The sequence below is a fragment of the Hydra vulgaris genome, chromosome 11 (assembly GCF_038396675.1).
Source record: "Hydra vulgaris chromosome 11, alternate assembly HydraT2T_AEP".
Lineage (NCBI taxonomy): Eukaryota > Metazoa > Cnidaria > Hydrozoa > Anthoathecata > Hydridae > Hydra > Hydra vulgaris.
Genome location: NC_088930.1, coordinates 21,938,831 through 21,959,392, shown reverse-complemented (window position 1 = coordinate 21,959,392; position 20,562 = coordinate 21,938,831). Strand labels below are relative to the sequence as shown.

The window sequence follows — 20,562 nt, the reverse complement described above, 5'->3', positions numbered from 1 at the left end:
ACTCAAGTTATTTGTATCTTTAAGTATTAATTTGATTATCAAAAATATTATAAGGATAATAACCAGTAAATTCAAAAGGTGCTCATTTACCCCATATAAAAGTGCTCAATTACCCTACCTTACTTTAAACACCTATATTTTATGTACAAATCATTCATAAGACTTAAAAACTTATACGAGTTTACTGCAATATACGTATGGTATTCTGGAGAAAAATTCAAAATTCTAAGAAAGTTTTAACTACAATTGCTTACCTTTAGTGTTTCCAGTTAATAGTTTTTATGGAATTCTATGAATCTACACGGTGATATAATTAACTTATTATCGGTTATTTATTTTCTCCCAAAAGAGCTGTAATTAACAACTTATACTTTCTTAAAGTTACTTTATGTAACTTTAAGAAAGGTTGAACATGAACTATGCATTTTTATTAAATGTTTTATTTGTCTTTTAAAATGAATATGTTTATCGGTGCGCGATTACCTCGTGAAGTGCTCGATTACCCCACGCTACGGTAATGCAATTAGGGTTTATCAAACGGGAACGGGATCTCGTTTTGCCGGGATCTGGTGGTGAATTTTAGTCCAGATCTAATACACGGGGTTTTTTAATAAAGGTGGAGGGGGAGGAGGAATTTTTTTATGTTACAATAAAAGTATTTTTTACAAAAATTTTAGTTTATAAATCCAAACTAATATTTTTTGAAAAACATGAATAAAACTATTTAGTTCTAGCATGTGGTTGTGGTAAACTTTTTTGCTGATATAAATTTTGAACTTTGGTGAGAAATAAATCAAAAGCTCATTTTCGATAAATCGAGATTTACTTGGTTGGCAATTTTTAAAGCCTGTCTACACTGAAAGTTTTTGTTTTTATCATTGACTGAAATAATCATTTTCTAATTTTTAAGGTCGATTTTCACTGGGTGAAATAACCTTAAGAATTATAAAAGAAAAATTTTCCAAAAGTCTTAATGTACTTTTAACATTTAACATCATAAAGCATTTCTAAAAGGAAAAAAAAAATTGTTAAATCTTTGTATAAAATTTATATACTAAATATCAAATAATTACATATGAAATGAATTATAATAAATTAATACTTAATGATAGAAGTTTTGAAGCAGAATTTAAACAAATATTTCTGACTCTGTTTTTGAATCAATGTTTGTTTACCAGTTTTTCCCTCAATACAACGTCACTCTTCAATTTTTTATCAAAATCAGGAAAACACTCTATATTGTTGAAAGGCAAATTGTTATTTTTCTGTTTGTTTATTATTTTTTAGATATCATCGGTTTATAAATAACACTTTTGTGATTTTTGCTTACTCTCTAATGATATTCAACATTTCTCCTTGCAGACTACAGGATGCAAATGCAGGAGCAATTTTTGGTTGTCATGAAAATGTAAATTTTTGCATTAGTAAAGGAAAAAAGATAACAATTTTAAACTATGAGATCATTAATTATTTATTAATTGTTTATTAAACTATCATTATTTACTTTTTTTTTAATGTTTAACATTTCTCCACACTTGTGTGGTTTAACCAGCTTTCTATAATGCCATTTTCTCATTTAAGTAGCATTATGAAAAAGTTAAATTAATTCTTTTCGATGAACAAAGAATTGTTAAAAAATAATTTTTTAACAATTCTTTGTTAAATTTGTTGTTGCAGGTTAAGATAACTTTAAAATAACTTTTAGAATTATCTTAACCTGCACATCGGACAATACTTGTAATGTGGATTAAGTATCATAACATTCAAAAAAAAAAATTTTCAGAAACAAGAAAGTAATGATCAAAATTCTAAAAATAACTTAATTAAAAAAAATTATAATCACATTTATATGCAAACTAAGTATAATATTGCATTAACTTTTATATTTATTTTATCGCCATTTAATTTTTTTTTTAGATTAAAGAAAACATACGCTTTTGTATTGTTATTATTCTCTGTATTACATTTAGAGGGCGCTTTTTTCTTTACTTTATTTGGTTTGAGAGATGAGGGCGAAGAACCATTTGATTGTTCACTAAGACATGACAATATCCTTTTCTTTGCATTTAAGAAAAAAGGACTCATTTGAAATATCACTACATCTACTGTTATCAATATTATGCTTTAACCAGATAAGGTAAAGATATAAATATAAAAGTAATAATGTTTAATCTTTTGATTTTATATAATGCAAATATGCTTTTAGATTTTTTTGAAATATAAAAGTTGCCAATTCTTTAAGCGAAGAGATATCTTTTGAAGATGCTTTTAGTTCAGATCTGCTCTAAATAACAGGAAAAGACTCTTTTTCTGGACTATTTGGATCTTCAAAATTACTGCTCTGTACCACAACTTCAGAGAATGTCCTAATCATCCTTCTGCAATTCTTGTTCATAGCTTTCTATAACTTAAATAAATATTTTTAATATGACAATATTTAATGTAATAAGTTAAAATTTATTACATAAAATGTTGACTTACATACTTGCTTCTTTAATTATGACAATTTCAAAACTCTTTCACAAAACTCCAGGCATCGATGACATTAAACTTATTTTACCTAGCGCATGAATTTAGTGATTTTTCAGACAAGATATTTACAGAATAACTTTGAAAAATCTTGCAAGCTCTATTTCTTTTATTTCAATGACTTTTATTAACTTGCCTAACCACATTACCCTTATTAGGGTTTTAGTTAAATCCTGCTTGCTGAAAAGCATTTCTTACATTTTATTAATGATTAATTTCAATCTCTTGAAATTGAAAGAGAATTCCGCTACAAGTCATAATTTCCCAGGGATTAGTATTTTTATAGAACACCCAATTTCCAATTGCGAGAATTTAGTTAGAGATATTTTATCAAACTGATGATCAAGAAGTTGTTAAACCTTTGATAACTAGAATATTATAGAATTACAGAAATGTTGGGTCGAATAGAATGTTGCTTTTTTTAACATGTGTTGTTTTACTTTAACAACAGACATGAATCTCACAAGGTATTTTTTGTATTTTTATTTCAAGGAAAATATTTTCTTTAATAAAAATTTGAAATTTAATTCTAAGGGATATGCTAAAGTATTGGACATATAAAAATAGTATATAAAATAAAGTTCAGATGCGTTACTACAGAACTTTGATGGAATAAAGTTAATAGCAAGTGCACGATTTTCTAAATAGTGAGAGACACTTGTTAGAAATTTTTGGAAAAAAGTTTAATAAATCCGTAACTATAAAGAAAAAATATATTATCATAGGAAACAAGTAATTAAAAGTAAATTGTATATCACATTATAAATATGAAAAATCTATTTTTGAATCAAAACCTGAAAAGCTTTGTTTCTTAAAACATGGACAGGCTTTTTTAGTGGTGGGAAAGGATATAAGACTTTGAAGTCTTATTTTCCCGCTACACCGGTGTTCAGTATTGTTCTAACACTAGACTGAGGGATAGTAGTTTTTATCACTGGCGTGGTATTGTCTAATATTTTATTCATTACATTGCCTGCACAGGATGGCCAACTATTGGTCAGCCAATGCTGGCCCAGTAATTGGCCTGTTGTAAGTAAAGACGTAACTCAAAAATTTCCGATTGGGATTATCCAGCGGGTACAGAACATTCGTTGGACGTCTCAAGAACATCATACGCACTTGTAACGACTATAAGGCGTTGTTTTATGCGTGTATATATATATATATATATATATATATATATATATATATATATATATATATATATATATTTATATATCAATTATAATGAAAACTGTGCCCACTGAGTTGAAGCAAAATGATTTATTGATAATTCAATGTCAAACTTCTCGCATCATCATAAGCAGATGTATAAGGAAAAATGTGAAGTCATTTTTGTAGAGTATAGACAAGTTAAGGAAAAATGATTTATCTATTTCTCTTTACTTAGAGTAAAAGGCTCTGACTAAAAGTCTCAGACTAAAAGTTACCTTCGTGTCACAAAATGACTTTTAATTCAAACCTTTTTTCCCAAGAAAAAACTTTTTGAGAGTATGACAGTACAAGTATGTAGGAAAACATTAGAATTGGTTTTGAAATTTTTAATCATTGTCCTTGAAAGAAAAGTTTATTTGAATTTTTGATTTTATTACTCCGAACAAATAATTTTCATTTTTTTATTGAAAAAACTTGAAATTTGTTCTAACATATTTATACCATAAATAAGCAGTGTACTTACAACTTAGAAACAACAACAAACAAAAAAGCATTCAATTTCTTTAGAAAATTTAAAAAAATTCTAGCTTAACAGATCAAGCAACTTAAAAAAAAGTATTACTCTTATTAAATAAAGTTCTTAAAAACTGTCGTTGAAGGGTAATTTATTACATATCATATATTATAATGCTGCATTCTTGACTAAAAATTTAAAATGAATGCTTGCTATTTTAATTAATCAATCAGTTTAGAAGAATCTTAAGGTTGTCTGAATTATTACAGGGCCTTTTAATCCGTTTCCAGTGGTGATTGAATTCATGATGGAGTGGTTCTGTTGGTTGCTCTTAATAGATGCCCAGTAAGTGGTTGTGGCAATCAATAAACTGTGTCACATGAAAAAAGACAGCATGTGCGTTGGGAGTGAAGCTTGTGTTTAGAAGCTTAAGGTAAGAATCCTTGAATTCTTCAATGAAAATTCAATAGTTGCCTTGAGGAACATTTTCAATGGAGGCATGAAAAATTGCATCAAACTTTCTGAATGTGTCAATGAATGGAAATGCTAAAAAACAAACATGCTTTTTCGAAAATGTTTGGAGCTCACCACTCTGATGAAGATTCTTTGACTCAATGTTACACCAGGTATAAGGGTGAACACTTGAATGAGACTGCAAACTACAAATAATGTTTTCAAGCTTTATGTCACTTGACAACACAAAAGCCAATCTCTCAAGGCTCAATTTGTCCATGACCTGCTTTATATTGTCATTTGTTTCAGAGTAGTTTTCTGCGATAGCCACTAGAAGTTGATGCTTCACTCCTGAGTCCTTAAAGAAAGGTTTTTTAGTCGGGGAAAAGCATTTAGTTTTAAGTCAAGAACCCCTAGAGAAACTTTCAAGAACCGCCCTCCTCCATCAATACCCACCACCAAGGTATTTCCTAGAGCTTTAACATCTTTACAGTACACCAATAGACGTTTGAATTCTTAGCTAAGACTTTTGAATGTATCAGAGCATGTGTCAGAACAAAACAAGTCAGATGCTTTCCAAGAGACTCTTTAGCAAAAATTTCTCTTCCAAGAGAAATTTTTACTAAAGTTTTTTTTAACCACTCGCTGGGGAGCTACTTTGTTAAGTGTTTGAAAACCTAGTCTAGTTTTGAACTTGTAGAAGTTGTTAAGCAGTCAAGGTGTATATAGCTACTGGAAAAAGTTCTCTTTATATTGATGGCCCTGGAAAAAAAATTTACATTAACATAACACCGTTTTCCATATTATAAAGTTTTCTTGTTGTAATAAAAGGGTTCAAGAAACAAAAGCATATTAAGCATATATGAAAAATATATCAAAGAAAATGTTTATCATCTGGAGTAACTGGAAGATGCCTTCCTATTCCTTGACTAAGACGCATAGTGCCATGGGGAGAAGTAATCTTGTTAGCTATGACAGAAGCAGCTACACTTTCTGCTGCTTTTATGTCTTTTGCTGCAACTTCAATCAAGTTCTGTCGAAGCACTCCTTTTGTACAATTATGTTGAATCCCTCTTCCAAACCGTGAAAAGCATGTTAAACTACGTTTCTCAACAACTTGCTGCTCTTTCGACTGACTGGTTGTGTTTATTGTTCCTATCGGCTTAGGGCTTCCAAGCTTGACTTTCCCACATAACAAATACATGATTATTCTCTTGTTGCAGGATCTTTATGTTTTGGTTGCCAGGAAGTGAGAAAAGTTGAAAATCTTCACCATTGTCTCTTTTTTTAAGGCTTACTCAACAGTTTTCGCAGATACCAATTGGGACTCTTTGATCCCATCTTTGAAAATTGAGAGCTTAATCAAAAACTTTTTGACAGCATTTAGCCTTTATAGTCAGACAGTTGCTTTTTTCAAACAGAGAAAACAGACAATTTTTCTGTTGTCATCGTGAGTTTTTGCTTGATTCGGCGTTTTAAATAGTTTTGTACTTATATTTTGCTCAAAAGACACATTAAAACTGTTCACAGGCTTTTCCCGAAATTTTATAACTAATAAAGGGCCTAGAAACTCTTACTTAAACAAGTTCCTTATAATTGTTTGTAACTTATGAGACAAAAGTTTACAATTTTTATATAAAAATGTTTCGTTTCATTTGATCAATAATCTTGTCAGTTGGCCAAAAAATCATAATTTTTAAATCAATGCTCCTACATATTTGTACTATTATACCCCGAAGGTTTTTTTTTAGAAAAAAAAGATTCGAATTAAAAGTCATCTTGTGACACAGTGATAGCAAGTATTTAAGACTGTCTCTATATCATTGGGGTCTGGAAATAGATTTTCCCGTTGTCGGAGCAGCCCTTCTTTTATATTGTTTTGCTCCATTATTATTTAAATAATATAATATTAAAAAAAGAAAGCAAATATAAACTAACTTATTATTTTAATTAGTACTTATTTCAAAAAAATAAACTGTTCCCATACTTCGGTTAAATTGATTTTTAGTCAAGTTATTCGATTTAAAAAATGTATCAGTTAATTTTAGTCAACTTTTTAGAAAACATATATGTTTTCAACTAATATATTAGTTGATTTAGTCGACAGTCAAATCATTTAATAGTCTTAACAACACTAATAAAAACAAATCCAAATCGCTCCAAATGTTGAAATCAGTTAACTTATAATTTTTTGTATTTTAATTTTCAGTTTATAATTTTTTGGTTTTTAAAACTTCAAATAGTTGTAAAATTAAGCATTTTTATTACTAAAAACTTAATATTTTTTGTATTAAAATAACTGTAACCAAGAGTGTATAAACGTACACTATTTTGGAACTTTTTTTAAAAAAAGTTCTAAAATATTTTAACTATTTTTTCGTTTGTTAATGAGTTGTATTTAATTTATTAGTTAAATACAACATATTAACAAACAAAAATTATTTTACGATTACTTTACGATTCATATAACTTTACCATGTTGATAGTAAGTGGATCGAAAGCATGACAACCTTTTTGCAAATAAAAATCCGGTGAATCTGCGGCTTCCAAAAAGTGCGATGTAAAAATAATGTGCAAAGGATTTTCTACAAGCTGGCTTATTCGTGACGCACACAAAGAAATTATTTTAGATGTAAAGCGTCCACATAAAGACACTGGATCGGAAATTGAAGATGTGTAAAAAATAAAGTTAATAAAAAATGTTTCTTAAACAGCAGGCTATTGAGGAAATTGTTTCAAAGATGCCAACGGTGAACGGTTTCTCCATAACAAAAATAAAAAATGCCATAACAAAAAGTGAATTCATTAGAAAATCATTGTTTAGAAAACGGCATGGTATTACGCAAAATCCATCCCGTGTAATGAATATGATAAAAAAGCAAATGATTTAGCCAAACAAAGTGTGAATTTTGGAAATAACAAAAGAAACTGTCAGATTTCAATTTATTAATGAAAAAACACGTTGTAGCAAGTGTCACTGACGGAGCATCCGTAATGAAAAAATTTGGACGGCTAAGTGGTATGGAACATCAGCTGTTTTATGCCAATGGCCTTCATTTAGCAGTACGTGATGTTCTTTATAAAAAGTCAAACCCTTCAGAGGCTAAAAGTATTAAAGGTAATTCACAGTTAAAAGTATTGAGGGTGGTCCACAGTTAAAAGTATTGAGGGTGGTTCACAGTTACAAAATTCTGAGGACAATTCTAGTGATGGTGATGTTTATAATGGTATAATTACATTTGATAAATTTAGATATGACCAGTCATACAGTTCAACAAGCCTAAATATTTCTTTAGCGATTCAGAAGTTTCGAAAAGTTGTTCGAATGTTCCACAAATCACATTTTAAAAATGAAATCTTACAAATGTACGTAAAATGTACGTTTCATAAAATACTTAAGCTAATATTGGATGTAAAAACAAGGTGGAATAGTCGATTTTAAAGAAATTCTGAATTTTTCTGATGAAAAATATGAAGGTTTATAGATAATCATCATAGACGATTTAGTGGAGAAATATAATTTTATTACTAACAAACTGCTTCAATCTATGCAGCAGAGAATTGAAGAACGCTAAAATATTAACTTAAATGGCTTACTACAAATTTTACTTAACCCAGTCACTTATAACAACGAATTAAATATAAATTCAAAGTTAATCTTACTATCTAAACATGAATTAAAAGCAGCAGCAAAAAAATTTACACCAGGTTATACATTGAGGATGCTAATAATAGTAAAGACGACGAGACTTGTTTTAGTGAAAACAGAATTTTTTCTATATATATATATATATATATATATATATATATATATATATATATATATATATATATATATATATATATATATATATATATATATATATTGTTCTTTATTACAATCTTTAAAATACAATTATATATAAAAGAAATTGAATAAAAGAGATTACAAGTAAAAAGCAAAAGTAAAAGTGTTATTACGTTAAAAGTTAAGATAAAGAACGCCGAAACTCAAAGAAGACCATGAGTTCTTATCACGGAGAACCGCTGAAAATAGAGCCAAAACTTTGCTTTGTTCATTTTCAATATGACTGGTCTACCACACTAACTTTATTTATTAAAATAAAATCTTCTTTATTAAATGCAGTACTTTGCTATTATAGTGTTTATTTCATTCTTTAATTAAAAAAAATCTTCATAATAACATATATCATACTTAGTGCGTATAGAAAGTTCTTTTTCGTCTGTTCTTCTGTACGTCTTTGAGCAAATATAGTCTTTTGGGCAATTAGGCTGGTTGTATATAATCTTTCTGGCAAACTGGCTGGTTGTAAATATACACACACACAGACATACATATATATACACATTTATAAACAGGCTAGTTGTAAATACACATACATGCAGTCATACACTGTACCCACACATACAGTTATACCTCCAAGCAACTCATAACATATAGATGCATACAAATATACATACAGTTATACTTTTATACCAACAACATATAGATGCATGTATACATAAACACATACATATATGCATTATTATATGTATGTGTTTATTTATGTATGCATCTATGTTGAAAAAAACTATGCTACAATAAAAAGTAATAATTAAATTAAGCGTCATAAAATATTTATCAAACCTAAAACCTAAACCTAAAACTAGGTTTAAAACTATTTTATTTCATAGAAGGGCTCCCAATTCAAATGGCTTAAGCAAGAGTTTTTGTTGCAAAAATTAGATCATGATTACCAGATGAATCGTTAAAATCTTTAGTTTTCTTAAAAAGAATTTAAATAAAAATAAGTCATTATAATTTTTATTTTAAAATATATACATAATGTTAGAACACTTTTTTAAATAAATTTTTTAATAAACAATGCAAGATAAACTCACATAAGTTTTATTATTTAACAAGAAAAATCGAAAAGCACGGTTTACCGCGGGGTTTTTTTTATTAAAACCGAAATCGCTGTTTTTTATAAATGCGGTTTTGCATTTATAAAATGCAGTTGGAAACCCTACTTAAATGAGTTGTAATTACATTTTTTTGAAAAGTCAAAATTCTGTTGAAAAGTCAAAACTGTTTTATTCCATAGAAAGGCTCCTCCAAATGCAAAATTAGTATGCGATAATGTTTGTTTACATAAAACAAAGAACATTAAAAACATTAAGTTGATATGTATTTAAAATATTCCTTTCGGATAAAAGAAGCCTGGCATGAGTAAAACGGTCTTTAAAATTTATAAGACGTGCAATATGCTTCTGTTGACGATGAAGAGGTTCTAGTATAGTATTTTACACTATCCCTAGAAATACTTGCGTAGTTAAGATGGCCATGAATAAATAAATAGTATAATTGAATTATTTTCCCATGTGAGGTTTTCGTCAACATAAGTGTCTAAAAATTTTTTAACATTTGTTTTATTTCAATATTATTAATAAAGAGAAGAGGCATAATATATGGAAGTATTTTTTTTTTCGAAGCTGGATGGAAGCGAATCCATTTAGTTTCTTCAATATTAATTGAAAGTTTATTTGATTTGTTCAGCGTTCATATTTTTAAATAATGTTGAAGGTCATTGCTTGTTAAAAAAAAGATTAGTGTCATCAGCAAAAATAATTGTCATTAAGTTCGAGATTATATAAGAGTCTTTCGTGCGGTACCTTATCGAACGCTTTTGAAAAAGCTGTATAAATTACGTCCGCTGTAAAACTCTGATTGATTGCATCTGTAACAATATCCCGTGATTCTAATAGGTTTGTTGTGCACCCCCTGTGTTTGAAGAAGCCATGCTGAGCTGGAGTAAGAAGTTTGTTTTGACACAATAGTGCATAATACAATTGTGGACCTTCTAACACCTTACACGGTGCCGAGGTTTTAGAAACTGGCCGGTAGTTGCCTTCCTTTAACTTACTTCCTTTTTTATATAGGTGTATTAAAAAACCATGCAATGTTTGGGCCTATTTTATATTTTAGTTTGAAATATATTACAAAGAAACTTCTGGACCACTGCATGTCAATAAAAAAAAGTATCTAACTATTTTGTAAGCAATCCTAATTATCTAAAAAAAAATCTAAAAATTCAATCTTTACAATCTTACAAAAACTCGTGTATCGAAATTTCTATACTCAGTCAGTATTACTTATAAGTAATACTGACTGAGTATAGAAATTTCGATATTTTATGTATAATAATAATTTATGTTTTAATAACCTGAAATTGACTACAAGATATTTATTAGTATTGTTATTCACTTCGACTAAATTGACTAAAAGTTGGCTAGTCGAAAGATCGATAATGTAGATTGTGGGTTTAAATCCATTATGACAAGGATTCAAGTCAGAGAAGACAAAGAAAATTTATTTAGAAAGAGATAAAAATTAACTCTTGCAAAGTATGTGCCACTACGGCGTAGATTGTACCAAAAAAAAAAAATTGTACAAATTATAAAACAAATAATAAAACAAAATAATAATAAAACAAAAAAAATAAATAAATACTATAAACACAAATACTATAATACACAAATAATAAAACAAAAAAATTAAATAAAATGTTATTAATATAATGATAGCTTTTTTAATGAAATCAATTATTATAACTATTTTGATAAAGTCACATATTTTCTTTAGTTAGATGCGACTTACATGGAATGATTAGGGTTAAGGTCTAAAACTTTAAATGTGATTTAACTGTGTAAAAATGTTAAATATTTATTATAAAGTTATTTCTATCATTTTAGATAAGAAAAGAGAAAAAATAAATTTCTATAATTTGTACTAGCTGGTGTTCTATATTCATTTACATAATGCTTTATTTAACATTCTAGAAATTTGAGCAAGCCAAATTGCTCTAAGATACCTATCTTGAACAACAAAATTACTGGACACTCGCCTTAAATTAGTGATTTCTCCCCAGGCCCCCGGTGAATAAAAATGTTTTTTATATTTTTGAAATAAGAAAGAGTTTTTTGACAATTAAATAAAAATTCTGGGGATGTGTTACAAGGTCATAGAGCATGTTCCTACGCACTGCACAGTGGGTCAGAGGTGAGCAAAACCCTTCAAAACCAACTTTTATATTTTTGAGTTCAAGTATATCAATTACCAAACAAAATGGCAATATTTTACTATTCAAATATACATATGATTTTTTAACTATATAAAATTGAAATATGAGGCCAGCGAGACAATCTTATAACATTTTAATTTTTTAACGGTTTATATTAGGCCATTGACGTCATTTATTGAAATAAGAAGAAGAAGTATGAAAATTTTTTTTTTGTTTGCTTTTTTTCAAAGTGTTTTTTTAATTAACCTCCTTAAAATATGCAACAAAAACACACTAGGCCGCACTAGGCCGCACATGTGGTCTACTTTAAGTTTCACTCTCATATAAGCTAAACAAAGAAAAAAAATAAAATAAACAAAAGCATTAAACTAGACAACCTAGGTATCCTCGATCGACCCTTTCGTTATTCCATCCACCGACAGGAATGCACTATCAAACCAATTGACAGTAATAAATCTGCCATAGCAAAATCAACTAACTTTGCTAAACTTGATAAGTCTAAGAAACAGTTAAAGCCAAAAAACAACAGCTCAATGTCTCAACAAGAACAACCAATGCAGCTGCCAATAACTAATTGACTATCAGTACCATAAACACTAAAAAACAACGCCCTCTCAAAACACGGACTAAACCAGCTCAGCATAGTTTCTTACTTCTAAACCTAATTCTAAACTCAATCAACTACGTTTCTGGGCTAACAACCCTTGTTTGCTAAATGACTAAAAACTTGATGAACTGCACGTATTGCTGATGCTAAAACATATTGTCAAGCACTCATTATATTTATTGCAGAAACTTGGTTTACTAACACAGCAGACATTTCTATAGCGGGGTACCACCTCCATCATTAAATGAGGGTTAACAAACGTAGAGGAGGAGTAGCAATGTACATTAAAGAAACCATCAAAACAACTGATGTCAAACAAATACAACTCAAATCTACTTACATTGAGCAAAATTGCTGATCTTACAAGGCAGTAATGAGTCACTACTGTTAGGTTGTATTTACCGTCCTATGCACAGTAGGCCAGAGCACAGTAGGCCAGCGGTGAGCGAAACCCTTCAACACCAACTTTTATATTTTTGCTTTTTATTATAAATGATACCCAGTTGTAGATTTTGTTTTAAAAAATTTAAGAAGACGCATAAAGAACAGTTTTAATCATTATAATTTTTTAAAAATCTTTGACGAAATATTGGGGCTTATTTGTTCCCAGCCTCCAATCATCGCAGCTTTAATCATTTAAAATCTTGTTAAAATCATTTTTAAATAGTACTTTTAATGTTATTGGGAAAAGTTATGGAACATTTTATGAAGAATGGGAACATATAAGGAATGGGAAGCTAGGAGCAAATAAGCCCCAAAATTTCATCTCCTCTCCATCACCTCAAAACGCTGAGCAACAAGTTGATAAAATACTTTTTGTACTATTCTCAACTAGACTTATATTCATCAATAAATTTTAAGTTTTCATATTTTCATTTTCACAATTCTAACGAGTATGAATTTTGGAACATTTACCAAAACAGTCTCTTTAAACAACACATCACATTCTCTAGTTTCCAGACAATCCATGGTTCCATAAAAAAAAAGTTGGACTTATTATTTGCCTACAACAATAATTCTATTTTAAATTTGTCACCTAATGCTGTACTTGGTAGTAACACTAAGGGTCACTTTAGTATTGCTTGGAGAATCTTAGTTTCAGAACCGCTACCCGAAAACAAATCTCAATTGTTTAGTTACAACAAAAGTGATTATAATTCAATATCAAACTTTATTGCATTAATCGATTGGGATATTTTATTTCTACACAAAAATGCGGATCAAATGTTCAATATATTATTTTCATATTATCGTACTGCTTGCAGATTTTTTATCCCCATGACAAAAAACAAAAAAAAAGTATGATCCTTGAGTTACTCCACATATAAGAGCTTGATCAGAGCAAAAATATTGGCTCGGCACATCAACTGTTCAACTAGATGGAAGAATAAAGATCTGAAAACAAATTACAATTGTCTTAATCGTTCCGTTAAAGCTGAAATATCTAAAGCAAAAATATTACGTTAAAAAAAAATAATATCGAAATCTCAGAACAACCCAAAACACGCCTACAAATACATTAACAACCAACTAAAAATTAAAAATAAAATTCGTTCTCTCAAAAATGCTTCAGGTGAAATTACTGAAACTCTTACCGATAAATTTGAACTTCTGAACTCTCAATTGCATTCTATTTTTAATAAAAATGAAGTTAAACCTGAATGAAATTATAATAACAAGTTGGATTTCTCTATTGCAGACATTATTAATGAACTTACCGATCTAAACCCTTACAAATCTTTCGGACCTGATGCACCCATTAATACTTTAGATATGTGCCAAAAGCTTCGCAATTCCGCTTACAAAAATCTTATATGAATTTTTTAATTCTGGAATAGTACCAACTCTCTGGAAACTAGAAAAAATAAGGATTGTCTACGCTTAGTATACGAGTGGTCAAACACTTGGTTACTTAAATTAGGCATTTCATAATGCTGTGTTATCCATTATGGTAAAACCAATTCCCTGTACAGTACTCTTTGCAAAATAACTAAGGTATAAATGAAAGCCTAAAAAGCTCTACTAAAGAGAGTGATTTAGAAGTCATTTTTACATCTAATCTCAAGTGAAGCACACTAACTAAATCAGTTGTCTCCAAATCTCTGCAAATTCTTGGTATGCTAAAAAAGACATTCATCATCATTGATGAAAAAATGGCTCTCAAATTATATAAAATGTTTATGAGACCACACCTTAAATATACAGTGTCTGTTTGGACCCCATATTTAAAAACTGAGGTAGTTTTGGTTGAATCCTTTTAACGTAAAGCAACAAAACGGGTTTTAAGCTTGAGAAATCTTTTATACTACGAAAGACTAAAAAGACTAAATCACTTGAGTTTCGGCGCCAACGATGCTATCTTAGGAATTTCACAAAGGCTTCTTCTCCTTCTGGAATATTATATAATTTTATAAAAAAAATTACGTAAATTTTTATTTTGATAGACTTTATTGGTAATAAAAATCAAGAGTCACTCAAATGCGTATAAGTAATTTGTGTATATATGTATAAGTGAACTTCATTCGGTCTTTATAATTTGTCGTAGACTTTATTGTCAAGATTATTTTAAAAGTAACCGATTGAGTATTTGTTATTTAAAAGAGTTCAATGAAAAATTAATTTTAATAAAAGTTATGAGGATGATGAAGATGATCCTAAGATCATACTTTTCTAGGCATAATGAGAAATGATATCTAATAATTGGTAAATAAAATTATATGTAAGCTAAAAAAAAAAAACAAGTATTTGAATTAACAATTAAAATGTCTTCGAACATAACTGTTGGAAGAGCATATAATTATTTTATGTGCTCCTTAGTTGACTAAAATATATATTTTTGTTTTTAGGTTGGCGATATCTTTTTTATTCAAAGGCTGCGTTCGCGGCCTACTTCATTTATACGGCTGTATATTTTGCATTTTAAAGAAAAAAAATACAAGGACAGTTTTTAAAACCGTAGTGTTTCAAAAACTTAATATTCAACTTAAATTTTACCTTGTAAATTTAAAAAGTCCACAAAAGTAGTATAGTATAATTTAGGTATTGAACGATCATTATATAAGAAAAACATAAAAAAAACCTTTATTTTAAAATTTAGAATTTAAGTAAACACAAACTAAGAAACAAGAACAGTTATTTAAAAAATTTAAATCTTTTTCTTTTTTTATTAAAATATAAAATAATTATATTATACATAATGTATTCAGTTTTAACAAACTTTCTCTTTTTAAAAGATTTTGCATGAGCAACAGTTACTTCGCTGGTAGAGATTCTTTTACAATGAGGAAAAATGTTAATAACAACTCTTCAAGCAAGTTTTATCCCAGTTTTCTCATGCCATTTTCTCATCTCATTTTCTCATCTCATTTTCTCATCTCATTTTCTCAAGTTTAAAATGAGTCATAAAAGTGGTTTAACAAATGTTTTAAAGCTTGCCGTGCTTGTAAACTAAATTTATTTATTTTGTTATATGAGTAGCCAATCATAGGATGTGTAACACAGTGATGGTGATCCAAAAACTCAAAAGTGATGGTGAAGGAACAGTGAGACCTAAATATAATTGTTAAATAAGTATGATCTGGATTGATGACATCAAGAAAAAAGTTGTTCAAATCTGTTAACATATTTTCTGACTCGAGAGGCACTTTCATGCTATCATTAAAGCTAATATTTTTTTTTTTTTTTTTTTTTTTCTTTCAGAAATAGACATATTTTAAACCAACCAAAAATCTTCCACCGCTTATTCGTCTATATTTTCCAAATCTTCTTTCTAATGGCTCACTTTGAAATCTCCCAGTTAAAACAAAGTCATTAAGTATGTCCTCGCTCGATAAGGCTTATCTAATAAGTGTTCTTATTTATAGTAAAAAAAAAGTAAGCTTCTAACAGTTTAGTATTTTTTGTGATTGCCAAGCTTTAATCCAATGCCGTTTCCCTAAGAAATTCAGGCTTGAATGGTATCAATGAATCGCTGCGGATGTAGTTTCATTTAAAATTGCAAGCGCTAAAGAAACATTTTGTTTAAAATTGCCAGGATGAAATACTTTTGTTGTTATTTTTGGTGTTTTACGCAAACCAGCATCAAGAACGATGCCTCAAGTTTCTATCGATATTGTTAATCTTTACCCTTCAGTACCAGTTAAAGAATCTATTGATATTTAATTAGAATAACTCCGTAACTGTCCTGTCTTTAATTCAAAGTTATCGTTTTCAGAAATACAAATACTTTTAGATTTGTGTTTGTCAAACCGTTATTTTTTACATAAAAACAATATACACACATTAGAAGATGCTTGTCCCATAGGTTTATCATCAATGGTATAAATGACAGAGAGTGTTCTGCAACATTATGAAGAAAAAGCTTTAATACAGGCACAATGTCTTACACCACCATTATATGTAAAATCATATAAAAAGTATGTTGACAAAATCCATTCCCGTTTTAATAATGAGGCAGAATCAGAACGTTTTCTCGAGTTGTTAAATAATCAACACACCAATATCAAATATACAATCGAAAAAGAAAGTGATTTACACACAATAAATCTTCTTAATCTCTCAATAACAAATAACAAATCCGGAAAAAATATTTTTAAATCGATCGCAAAGATGCAATAACAAATGTGCAAATTAAGCCGCATTCTTGTTACGATCCAAAAATAGTTTATGGTGTATTCAAGGGTTTTATCCAAAGAGCTTTTGCATTATGCAGTAAAGAACATATAAATCATGAATTAAAGTTTCTTTCAGAAATGTTCATAGAAAATGATCATAATAAAAAAATACTTCAAAACATTATCAAAAAAAGAAATAACAATAAGCAAAATATTCAACAAAGCAACAACAGTAACATCAAAAAAGTAGAATTTAATTATATTTCTTTGCCATAGGTACCAAAATTAAGTATTTAATTAAAAAAGATATTTAAAAATGCAGGCTATACTCCAGCTTTTAAATCACCAAAAAACCTTCAACAATTAATAACTCAAAAAAACAAGCCTCGACTTCCCAACAACTTTTATCCTGGAGTCTACAAACTCGAGTGTTCGTGTGGGAAATTCTATGTAGGTGAAACAAAACTCAAGGTTTCAACACACATTAGTCAACATCAAAAACATACTTTTGAGGGAAAATGGAAAAATTCGGGCGCGACGGGACATTCCAAAAATTGCCAAGGTGCCTCTGGCTGTAATAAAAACAACATGGTTAAAGTAGAGGCAGACTATTTTAAGAGAAAAGTGAGAGAGTCTTTGGAAATGCAGTATCATCAGTGTTCTCCAAATGAAGATGGTTTGAATGAAGACGACGGTGATTACGTCGTCGTTTTGGAAACCTTATTTTTCTTATTTAAGACGCAAGAACACATTACTTTGAAGTTTTATTGTTTGTTTTTTAACTGTTTTTTTAACTAACTTGAATAGCGATGGTATATACAATCCTTGGAAGTATTGTATTTTAATATAAAGAATCTTATAAGGATAAGTTTACATACTATAACAGATGATTTAACTTAATTTAATTTAAACAAAGGCAAACTTTTTTTAGAATGTTAATAAAAAACAAATCTTCGTCTTGCTGATTTGATGCACAAATGGCTTTTTTTTAAACAAGAAGCATTAGAGCAATGTTTATCACACACAGTGACTTTAACATTAAATACAAATTGAATTAGAATACAAGGATATTTAAAAATTTCTTGTTTCAATCATTTAGCATTGATTGTTTGTTTAGGTACTATTACTATAAAACAAACCATTCACTTATACAACTCTTCAGATGCATCTCTACATGTCTCCAGAAAAATACTTTTCACATTTTTGCAAGTACATTTTATCAGAAATTAGGCAAATGTCTTCCCGCTAAAAAACGAGGCGTTGATTTGATGTTGATTTAATGTTTCTTGTCAACATTGGTTCCATATTGATTTTTTGTCCAAAATATTAACCACTTATCAACGTTGATTTGGTATTTACAAAAAACGTTGATCGAATGTTGCTTTTCGACGTTTAATCAACAAACATTTTTTCTGGTGATTCAACACTGATTTTTATAATAGTTGACGGCATTTTAATATCGCTTTTTGATGCATGTATCAAAAAAATATATATCAACAATTTACGAAATATATATATATATATATATATATATATATATATATATATATATATATATATATATATATATATATATATATATATGTATATATATATATATTTGTATGTATATATATAAAATATTTGTATATACAATTTATACATATTACTCAAATCTTTATTTGTTTTCTAAAAAATATGCTGTAAATAAAGGATTTAGCAAAAAATTTATTGATAGAGCAATTCAAAGCCAACTCAAAAGAATAATGAATAAAAGTAGGCATTGCATAAGTAAGAAAGTTTTTTATTGAATTTAACACAAAATTTACGTTTTCAAACAATTTATTTAGCGTTTGCAGCATTGTTCATTTTCAAAACTTTTCGATTGAGTCGTGTTCCTGATTGCCTTAAAAATTCTAAAATGCCTCAATGACATTCGCAAATTTTTGCATCATAATGCTGTCGTGTAACTGCATCTAAATCAAAAATTCAAATCAAATTTGAAAAAAATCGAACTGCAGAAATTATAGTAAATAGTCACATAAATGACTGACTGGGATAAACAAAATATATTTCCTGTAAAAAAAAAATTTTAAATTGCATAAAACCATTCTTACCTACTATCTTATAATACAGGGTGTATGTTTTAAAATTTATCTTTAATGAACCACCAGTGACATAAAACAGGCCCCAGCGTCCTCGCTCATCAGCAACTTTCCAATAGCAAAAGCCTTTTTATATGGAGTATAACCTTCACAACGACTAAGAGAATTCATGTATAAAAAAACAAAAAAATACTTAAGGGTCGTTCGCAAAATACGTCACATGTTTCGGGGAAAGGCGGTCATTGATTTTGTCTCACTTTGAGTGGGAAGAGGCCAAATAATTTGTGAAGTCACAATTAATTTTAAAAACTGCATAAAATAAAATTAAAAACTATTTTTGCTACTTTTTAAAATAAATAAATAATTGTTTAATTAAAACGCACAAAAATTACGTGACAAGGAGAAAAAATTTGATGATTTGTGACACTTTCTGACAAAGGGGGAAGAAGGGGGTATAAACAGTTGTAATGTGTGACGTTATTTGCAAATGAACCCATATGTTTTATTTTTAAGAATAACAAATAATAATACAACGTTGAAACTCATATTGTTAACTTTCATTTCATAACAATTGAGTTGTTATCAGTAGCAACTCATCACTCTAATCTTAAAAACATTGCTAGCCTTGACTCTCTCTTCTAGTAAATCCACATCAGATTTTGTTAGGCATCTTTCAAAAATGGGCTCTGTAGATAAAGAACTAGCGCTCACTGTTGATGTAGACTGCTATAGCAATATCTTATCTATCTACAAAATGTAGAAAAATCTTGAATTACTTATTTTTAACATTACACAACAAATGCAAAGCCCCTCTAAATCCAAAATTTAAACATTGTATAGAATATCGAATCAATTATACTATATATTTGCAAATTGAATTAAGCTTTGAATCTTAAAAAAGAACGATTTTTAAACTAATCTTTTCTAAAATAAAATGTCACTGTATGAGATTAGAGACTTAGAGCAGATGTTTACTGCTCCCCCTCTATTATAAGACCTTACTTTATAAATTGCAGTATAGTAATCAATCATTGTCATAAAAAAATATTATCTCTTATGATAATATTTTACAGAATACATATTATGTTCAATCTATATGAATGAAATTATCTTGATTTCAATACATGGATTTTTAAAAGTAATTCTCGAATTACTTTTCTGATTTGATTCAAACTTTTGAAGATTTGTGGGGGCCTTATGTAATTCTTGATACTAAAATAAAAAGCAACATTAGTACCTTTTTATCTATTTTTGCCATCCAACTCAACGCAACTTTTTGAAAATCATTAAAAAAAAATGTAGTAAAATAAATAATATTTATTATTATTTATGTGAAATATTTTGTAAAAAATTAACCATGAAAAATTACCTGAATAGAAAAAATAAATAAAACTTTGAAATGTAAATTTTTAAAAATTTAACTTTTAAGACAAATGTGTTTCTCTGCTAGCCTCTTTATCCAAAACACAAGTTTTAGAGCCATTTTCTACCAAGGTAGATAAATTATACATACAAATGTATACATACAAATTTAGATAATGTATAC

At 28.6% G+C, this 20,562-nt stretch overlaps 1 long non-coding RNA gene across 1 annotated transcript; it reads right to left on the bottom strand.

Annotated features, from left to right (window-relative positions):
* Positions 1-18,735: 18,735 nt before the first annotated feature.
* LOC136087216 (uncharacterized) lies at positions 18,736-20,562 on the bottom strand. Its single transcript, XR_010641632.1, has 2 exons — positions 19,029-20,562; positions 18,736-18,887 (listed from the first exon to the last, which is right to left on the bottom strand). It is a non-coding gene; the product is annotated as an uncharacterized LOC136087216 (long non-coding RNA).